Below are 11,428 nucleotides of genomic sequence, written 5' to 3' on the forward strand. Positions count from 1 at the left end.
AACTTTTAACTTTAAGTTTTTAATTCCACTGGAAGTAAATAAATTGCATAGGTGCACTGATGCTAATTATTAATTATCCACAAGAATCGGTAATCACAAAATAAATCACCTAAAACGACAAAAGTACAAAAGTAGGTATGTTATTTGTAAAATATCGGTTAAAAGTAAAAATTATAAAACTCAATTAGATAACAATTTTGAATTGTATTAGAATTTTTTTTAACTGAATATACAGCATGATGGACGATACCTCCTTTATAACTGACTTTTAACATTAAGGCTATAGTATATTTTTAGCTTCAATACTTTTCTACGAAATTAATAAACATCAAACTTAAACATACAGAACCTTGGATGCTAAAAAGTGAATTGGCTGTGATTTCTAAAATACTCAAGGGCAGTTCAATAACTTTAAGTTTGCTATGATATTTTATGTTTGCTGAATATTATAAATAGTGTAAAGATATATTACCTACATGGCTACATAGGTAATACTGTAATAGTGCAATACACTAATACATAATATCATTATTTATAAATACTATAGTATTTATATAATCAATGATAATGTATACATTTAAAAATCAAACATATATTTAAGGAACATTAATGTAGAGTTTTCTTATTTTAGCCATGGCTAATTACGGAATGTAAGCTGTACAATTAGTGTTTTTGATGTGTTTATATAAAATTGGGGTTAGCTGAATAAATATTGCATTATGCTAATGTTACTAAGACAAGAAATAAAATCTGCATAATTTATAATCCACTATAATATTTATACATTTAATGTACGTTCACCGTTCAGCTAAATTTATTCACATGAAAAGTGTTGAAAGTTATATAATTGAAATAAATATTAATTAATATATTATTAAGCACATTCGTTAAATTTTAAATTTATCATTCTGTAGTGAACTGTTAATATACCTACGCATATCAGTTAAGTTAAATTTATATGATAATCATATTTTAAACAAGCGCATAACGAATATGAGCAGCAAAGTATAGGCACCTATATAGTAATTTTAAACTCGTTAAATTTGCTCGGAATGCTTGGATGAATAAAATTGTTTTAATTACAATATTATGCAAACTGTCTGCTTATTATAGTACCTCGTGCAGTTCAAATGGTTGCAGTTTTCAGATTTTATTATTTGGTAATTATTCACCTAAACTAAATAAATTAAATTAACCCTGGAAAACTATATAACTTTATTATATACGATACACTTAATGATTGATAATATGTGCTAAAAAAAAAAATTAATTAAAGCAATGTTTCTTTAAACTTCGATTATTGCTTAACACATACTTTAATATTATATTTTATATGTACATAAGTTAGGTACCTGCGGTTGAAAGATGTTTGCAGCAGGTAATTTGTCATTAGTCATTATAATGTGGTAGTTACATAACCGTATGATATGTATGGGTACGTAGCACGCGCGTTAAAATCGCAGAAATGCAAAGGAAGCCGGTTCAAATGAATTCCGATCGATTTACATTACAATGCATATTGTGCTATTGTGATTTAAGTATTTCCTCTGCCCGTTCTGCAGTGTCTGTTTACTCGAAAAATCTGAATTGTCGGAGCGAATTCAAAACTCATCCGCAACACGCAAAAATACTGAACTATATACACAATAACTCATACTATTTTATACACGCGTCAACATACCTATATATATATATATATACATGTGCAGATACACTATATATACATTTTATTGTACATAATGCATATAATACGTATAATATGTGACGGACCGAACGTCTACCCTTCGTATACAAATAATATAATATAATAGTGCGTCACTTTTGTTCGGAATTATTCGCGTGTGATACTGTGATGTGAAGAATATCCACCGTGCGCGTTATCCGCGCTCGCGCGTGTGTGCTGTAAGTATTTTCAAATTTTTTTCGACAGACGAATATTGTCTGAAATGCTCCTCATCGCGTGCAGCCTATTCACGCCAATACATTTACCGTTATGTATGCGCGGATCGTTTTATGCGGTCTGAAAACCATCATCCGTCCCATTACACTGCTTGACAGCCGAAGAGACGCACAATATTTTTCTTTTTTTCATATATTTTTTATATATATATATAAAGAGGACCCTCTTGGTTAACAACTACCGAGCGTGAGGTTGGGTTAGGTATATATATTTATATTTGTTTCTTTTCGCATCATTCATTTAATTTATCTATTGTGCTATTATTAGTGTGCAACTTGAACCTAAATAGTCTTTTAAATAAAAACATTTAAAAAAAAGTGTAATGACAATTCTACATTGTAGAACCAAGTAAAACCATGTAATGACAATTCTTGATGTTTTGGTCTAATTTCTTAAACCGTGTGTGGTAACTTGAAAGTGAAATACCTATAAATACCTACGTCACTGAAGGACCTATTTCTAACGTTCAGTCTAGTATCGACTAATGTAGAAGGAGCTTTAGGTACTCCTATAGGCTAGAATATACTAAGAGGTTCGAACCGGCGTATAATAAAGTGAAATATCAAGTAAGGCATGCAAGTGGGTAAAAAATAAGCTGAGTTACGGCGAATAAAACAAAATATAAGCATTGCTCTAATAATTATACGTGAACTATAAAGTGTGTGAATGGAATGAAGAGGACGGGACAGAGATAATATTGGTATACCTATAGATTGATGGGCACACCGTTCAAGCTGTACATGTTTTGTCTATATAGTAGCAAGAGAGCGATAGAAGGACATACTTTACATTAATCAATATTTATAGTAATGACCAATAAGCCAACTATAATGTCACAGATACTCATAAATCTGATCGAGTCTCCCGAAGAAGCTGCAGACAATCATCGATCGACGGCAAAAAGTAAAGACAATTTTTTATTTATTTTGTAATTTAAATATTATTGAACTGGCAGTGTAAAATTTCCCAGCCGTGCGACTTGAAGTGCCTATCGATTAATACCCATGTTGAAATAAATATTACATATGTTTAATAATGTGTACTGCGAAAATTTCCTAAGACACAGTCATTTCGCAATACATCAAAGGTGGGTACGCGTTTATAGTCTGGATCTCCCGGTTGTGCATCCACGATGACAGTCCCATTGGCTGGATATACAGAGTGTTCGCATATCATATTTGGATATACTCATTGCCTAATATAGTCGTACTCACAATCCACAATGTAGAATAGCATGCTGTATAATATAGGACACCGGTCTAGGTATAGGTACACGTAAACGCGCGCGAATTCGTTTTCACCCGATTTCCCGTTATTCGTGCTTACATATTTTATTTTTCTCTCAGATTTTTTTTTTACACCTAAGAAAATTTTTACTTGTACGCTCGTGGACTGTTGTTGTTCGCACGGTGTACGGTGTGGACTGGTGAGATTATATATTATTCCGGTCGTCGTGCCGCTGACTCACATAAAATATATTTACGACGTTCAAGTCCGGAAGCCGATTTATGCTGGCTGCACATTCCGGACAGACAGACAAAAGGTCGAAGCATGATATAATAGTAAAAATACTATGTATTATACCGTATCAGTTACGTTGACAATGGTACATAATATATGAATATTATGGCATTATAAATGGCATCATCAATATCATGGACGACATTGCTTATTGCTTATACTTGAGCTGCAGTGGCACTGAATTTCAGTGTCGCAAATCGAAATCAATCTCTGCGATGGGTACCTGTGGGGTCCGGTGGCTACCTCGAGTCGAGTAAAATCCCTTACAACTGACATGTTGATTTTGAGCTTTACATGTAGTGCTGCTGCATGCCGTATACCTAAATAGGCTCCGCTGAGAAATACCCGCGGGGGTCGCAACTGCACCCCATACACCCCCCGTAGATTTCTCGACCGTAATATATAAGCACGCCACCATAATATTATATTATATCATTACTATCGTGTAAAAATCTTCGGGGTACACACGACGCACATGATATATTGTGCGACCACCGCACCACGAAAGCAAAGCAGCCGCCGCGATGATCACGGTTTGCCGTTTGGTCTCCCGCGGGACTCCCTCGCCCTCTCGCAACACACACGAGCATTATAATATTTAAGTGCACATACTACCTACATACCTATATATTGTACGTGTACATGGTGTGTGTGTGTGTGTGTGTGTGTGTGTGCGTGTATATATATATATATATATATATATATATCCTGCACACAGGCACGTCGATATTCGCCATCTGTCACCGGTGGTCCGCCGCCGCGAAATATGTATATAATGCGCCCAGCGCACCAAACAATGAGGGCGCAGGACGCATTTTTGGCCGCCGGACCGTAATACGGTATACCTGTATACAATACTTACCTACGTATATATACAACGCAGGAGCAGAGGAGGGAAGAAAAGCGAGAAAAAAAGAAACGGTCCGTCCTCGTGTGCACAAACGGTTTCGCCAGGTGCAATAATGATCGACTGCGCGGGGGCCGTCGATACATATAATAATAATAATAATAATAATAATAATAATAAAATTCCGGCCAGATGGGCCATTTGTGTTGTTGTTGTTATTATTATTATTATTACTATCGTGATTATTACGGGATCGAAATGTTTGCTCCAGACGCACGAGACAAAAAAGAAAAAAAAAAATTGCTTCGGAAATTACTACTATACACATATTAGTCTACTATACATATATACAATGTGTAGACGCATAAATATATGTATATAATATATGTGCCACGCGCATGCACAAGAAAAACACCTGGTGGACGCCGTCTGACGTCTGCGAGGCTTGCTGCAGCACACTTCGTACATATATAGGTACATAATATATGTTATGTATATCGCAGTGCATGTATGTATAATGTTTCTAACACATATTATATAGGTATATAGTCTTTGCGGTGTACAGGCGATATGTATATCATCGCATATGTCTGACGTCTGAACACATTCGTTCGGATTTTGGCATTCCGGTATTCCACCCTCCCCATCCGTCGTCATATCATTCCACCTTGTAGCTGTACATATAATATATATTATGTGCAGGCGTATTTACTTCGATTTACCGTTGTTATTTTCTGCGGTGTCGGCTCCCGAAAATAAAAGGAAAAGTTTCCATTGGTCGTGCAAGGGTGTAAATGTTGCGATGATCGCGGTGGTGACGAGGGGGTGGGGGGTAAAAACAAAACACCTAACACGTGTCATCTTCACTCCAAACCCATTTTAAAAACAGGATGTACCGCGTGTACCTATAATCTATATAATATATTATATGTACCACTGCTATCTGCAAGTGTCTACAACGACGCAAACATTTTTTTATTATTATTATTATTATTATTTTTTTTTTTTTAAGTCTGCCATTTATTATTGCAGCGACGTGTTAATATTATGTATTACAACGACGGCATAAGACGATCTTTGGTCGGTATATAATTATAAGTTATAACGATAAAAAAAAAAAATGGTTGCTTAGGAAGAGGTGGTAACAATTTTCTAATGACCTGTCACGATAATTATGTTTTTGTATCAATTTTTTGGCAAATGCTTTTATTTAAAAAATATTAAATACACGCTTATTCGTTCCGAACCACGTGCTTTGTATAACGTTTTAACTTTTATTTATGAAAATGCAAAAATATCTACCGTGTTAAATCGAAAAATAAATTGGCACTTGTAGATGTTGCGCATTTATATAATGACATCTGTTTGTAGGACTGTAGGAGTGACTACGATTAAACATTCAAATCATTATTATTTTAAACTTAACGTTATACTAAGCACGTTATAATGGCATTAGTAGTCATACCACTTAAATTCATATTCAATATATAATATAATTCCTATTATGTACCATTATGATACTTATATATGATGTGTTATGTATCTATACTACCTATTGTACAATTTTACCCATATGATAAATTTAATAATTGCGTCATAATAAACCCACGTCCTACGTGTGTAATAATCAGACTAATGATATCCCTATATAGGACCATAAAATAAATTAAGATGGAAAAAACTGTGCATAACAAATCTTGTTTGTTGCTATACTCGCGAATTCTTGATAACTCAAAATAAAAAATTGCAAATGATGATACAATTTTAGATGGTACGTCCAGTAGAGTCAATTAATCTTAATCCAGCCTAATGGATTTCTATAGATCCTATAATACTCCAATGATCTCATTTGATTATTTATTTTTTATTTTTGTCCATAGCGGTAGGTACATTAAAATGCGATATTATATTATAATATTAATGTAATACATATTATAGCAGCGAGTACCTGATTGGTAACAATTATTAGACTTTTTACCTTACAAGACATAAAGATCTGGGAAAGTTAAAAATATAACATCACGTACACTCAAGATACAACATACATAGTTCTTTAATGCCTCGTACAAATTGCACCTACCAATATATAATATTATATATTTTTTGTTTTGGTAACAGTAACGCAAATAGTGGTTTATTTAAAATGTGTATACCTATGCGTAGTAGTAATGCACACAAAGTAAGTTTGTATATAACTTTATATAAATTAGAAATCCGATATTTGATAGTGGTATAGTGCCAATTTATAGAAAACTGCAGATACTGCATGATAAACATATATCTGTGTGACTGTGTACTCGTTATAGTAAAATCAATATGGGTATAGAATCCCAGTGGGTACATTTAAAATTCCTAATAATATGATCCATACTTATTATATCGAGTAATTTAGGTTATAACATATTAATATATTTCATTTAATAATCCATCATAATTTGTAATAAAAAAAAAACAATAATTCAACATCATTATAAAAATGATAATAATAATTATAATAACTAAATAATGTTATAATATTATCATATATGATTGCAGTTGTGTATAATGTTAATAAATAAAAATAATTTCTTTGATGCTAATAAGCAGATGGCATTTGTAGATGGTAGTTTGATAAACAAGATTAATTATTATTTTAATTCCCTTATATTGTTATTTTTTATGCTCAACATTTTAGCTTTGTTTGTTGCACACAATTAAACATTATTGATTTTAAACTTAGAACTTTAACGAATTTTAAATGTGTAGGTACTTATAAAATCGATTTACCCTATTATAAATGTTATTATGTGCATATAATGTATAGGTTGATTAATCAAGCATGACCACCCCCATTTTTTCATTTTAATAACAACTTTATTCAAATTTTTATTATAAGAATTTTTAAGTATACTTGAGAACCATTTGTTCAATAACCTACCTATAAAGATTTGGATACCGTTTAAGGAGAGCCTACCAAATTATTTTATTTTATTTTTTTTTATTAAATAAAAGTGTATTTACAATCTATACATACAGTGTATAATAAGTAAGTGTGGTGACTTAAAGAATATAACAATTAACAATAATAACAATTAAAAGAGAAGGAAGGCTCCCAGCAGTGCCACCTGACAAGAAATAATTATTTTTATAAATGAGCTAGAACTACGTTTTTTTGTATAAATTATTAAGCACAAGACTGTATTGAAAATAAAAATAGGTTTGGAAGATGTTGAATGAGGCCATGAGGGGGCTATGATGATTTGGAAATTATATTAATTTATATTAATTTATCAATATTTAATAATTCGTAACAAATGTCAGATTACTAAGATATAATGGATATAAATGGAATTATGATTTAATATACACTTACAGTAAATTGAAAATATATTGACTCATAAGAATGTATAATTTCTTTTAAGTAAAAAAGTGCAAGAATAAGACTAAAATTCTAAAATTCAGTATAAAAAATAATATTCAATACACAAATAAAGTTATAAATCATGTTATTATTTATTACGAGTAATTTGTCACGTAAATACTTAATTAGAAACCATTTTAACTATTATTCACTTGCACAGTCGCATGCCATATGGACAATAGATGAACATAATATTGACGTGATTGGAATATTTATCAAAATGTATATTTTGATACCTACGTCCTACTCCTACACATTATATTCTTTGAATATTTAGCATTGAATCAATAATATTTGATTATTGACATTGTAAGTCACATAATTGTATCATATTATTATATGCAATTATTGTAAATTAGAAATATTATTATATTTTTATGTAATGAATATAATAATTAATAATTGCTTGATGTGTCAATAGCGTGACATAAATATCAGATCGTAATGTCATAATGTCGACATGTTCTTATTTTTCTCATAAGAATCCGAAATTATTCAAACGTTTCATGCAATTCAACACTAATAATACCATAGGTGTCCTGGTATAATTGTTTCAATACTCATTACTCATGGACCATTGTCATGTTACAACAATAGGTTTTTTTCAAATTAAAAAAAAAACACGAACTCATTTTAACAATGTCTAATAATACCTAATATTTGTTTACAGTTAATGGTTTTATCTAAATATAATTAGACTTATAATATAAGACACGTCATATCATGCGTTTGTTTATGTATTATTTACGTATTTAAATTCGATCGGATTTTGAATTTTGCAATTTCTATTAATATCACATCTGTAATACCGCTGTTATTTTACACTCAACATGTATGTTCTCATTAAACTACGAATAATAAATCATTTTCTATGTTTTATTTATATTTTTTATTATTACAGATACTTGAATACTTCCCGTACTAGATTAGATTTTACAAACTCTTGAGTTCTCGATGCTAAAATAATATAACAACGTTTAGATTCTGGACGAAAGACAGACGACCAGCAGAGTAAAACAAACGTCCATCAAACATTAGATAATAATAAACAGTATATAAATGCAATATTATTACTACTTACTAGGTATGTTATAATTAGAGAGCGGATTTTTAGGTTTTTACATATATTTTTTGGTTTTATACAACTCAACATGGATCAATAATATTCTAGACCGCATATTCAGTACAAAATTCGTAGAATAATATTAATAATAATAATATAATACGGCATAATATTGTTTTAAGGATTTAAAAATATTCAGCCTATATTTCATATTTAAGAATATATATTGTATTATTTGTTTATAAAAAAGTCAAGTTTTTTCATTTCTTGAGTTGAAATATTTCGTCACACGAAAAAAAAATGTTTTTAATTTTAAAATTAAAAATGATAGAAATTGTTTTATAATTTGGTTTTAATTGAATTGCACATGTTTTAATTTGTTTGTTTTAAGTTTAACTGAATTTAAATAATTTACCAAAGAAGATGACTAAGATGAGGTATGCAATAATTATTTTAAAGTTTAAGCATATGATCATACGGTGTATTGGTGTGAAATAAAAGGATGGTAAATGTAAATATTATAAATGAATAAAGTTTAATGTTAACTTATACTATATATTTTACATAATATGTTTCTATCGTAACTGATATACAGATTTTTAAATTGTTTGAAGTAAAAAAAAAGTATATATTAAGGTTTTTTTTGGAGCATAAAAGAATAATATTAAAATGTTTAAGAACCTAATAAGTAATAATCCGCTCTTTAGTTATACTGTTACAACCATGACGAAGTATTTTGCAACCGACGATCCCACTAGTGAGTGCGCTACACTAAAAATCTTAAACAAATTCCGTGCAGTAAACACATTAACACTTCACTGCAGTCTGCAGTATATACAGGGTGATTATTAAAACGCACAACTCACGAGATTATAATTTACAGTGAACTTTAATGTACCACCTAATATGTAGGTAGGTACATCACACGTGTACGAGGGAGTATGATAGTAATAAATTATAGATTATAGGTTATTAGTTTCCGTAGAAAGTCTTAATCGAAACGTACTCTTAAACATAGGTAATAATATTGTTTACGTTTTACACAATAAATAAAATTGCACACGAGTCGTAATACCATACCTACCAATTTTATTATTATCCATCGCGGGAACGACAAATACTATTTATCGCGACGACCAATGCGTTCGTATAAACGAGCATATTATAATCTATAGTCGTCTCGTAGACTATATTATAGGCACTTGCACACAGCTATACGCACTTATATATAGTTATATACTTGTATATATATATATGTACGAGAATTGCGCATTGTTCCTGCGGTCGTAGTCGAGGGGACGAAGGAGTAGTTTTCATCGTTTTTTTTTTTTTTTTTGGTCGGTTCTTTCTCCTCGCACAGGTACGATGGGGCGAGAGCGGTTTCTCAGCGTCTTGTGTCAAAAACGCGTACATAATGCACGCGAGATGTAATAATAATAATAATAATAATAATAGTAATAATACGTAAATGCATAAAGGACGACGACGAGAGGCGAATAAAAGAGAGATCCCTCGCCGGAGATTGCAGGTTATTCAACAGTTTACACAACCATACATATACTGCAATGGCAGCAGAGAGTGCAACGTGCGTGTACTACCCACTTTGTCGGGGCCATTTCGTCTTGGGTCGTCCATATGGGAACCCTACGCACACACATAAATATATTATACTGTATATATAATAGTATAATATAATAATACGGTTCTCCGAATTCCGCCGACACATTATATTAATATATATAATATAATATCGTATGTGTATGTGTATTCTTTTTTTTTTTTTTATTCAAATGTAAATGCGTAAGCCGGTGCGGCGGCGGCGGCGGCTGAGCGGCGGTGGTGGTCGCCCGGAGGGTAAATACCTCGAACGGGGGTCCATATTTTCAAGGACGATGCATCGAACATCAAAATTATACACCTTAAAAAGATCGTCTCGGACCTATGTATATATATTGCATGATTATTGATTATAATATTACTTATTATTTTGGACCTATTAATACCCGACTACCCTTTCAGAAGCGCTCAATGATAAATATATTATAGAGAAACGAGACGAAATCACAGTGTATTTTTTTTTCGTGGTAAGATGTTTTAACGGTATTGTTTTATTAATAATTGTTTGTGCTTAAGATTTTTAAAAACGCCCGAAACAACGATACGCTCCGTCGTTCATTATGTATAGGTTTAATTGGTCAAATATTAGTGTACACACCAATAGTTAATTATTTTTATGAAAAACGAAATGTATACCCTAGTTAATTTTAGAAATCGAATTACAAAATGTAATTGTTTTAATTATAATACTTTTTTTTTGTCTTGGGAGAAAGATCTCTAATTAGGTTTGTTCGCATAGCAGTGAATTAACTATAACACAGTATAGTACCTACCTAATTAATATAAATATAAAATACTGCACCTAACTAATATTGAGACCGAATATACCTGTATACCTATATGTTTGCACGAAATTATGAATAGGTAACTATACAAAAATTAAAAACTAAACAGTTTCAACTAATAGCACACATAATATGGTAACTATAAGTAACATATAATTCGATTAACTTCAAACGTCTTCTATATTATATATATAAAATGTATTTATTGTAGATACAGCGTTAAAAAAATATTATC

This window comes from Myzus persicae, unplaced genomic scaffold, assembly GCF_001856785.1.
Source record: "Myzus persicae strain clone G006 unplaced genomic scaffold, MPER_G0061.0, whole genome shotgun sequence".
In the NCBI taxonomy this organism is placed as follows: Eukaryota; Metazoa; Arthropoda; class Insecta; order Hemiptera; family Aphididae; genus Myzus; species Myzus persicae.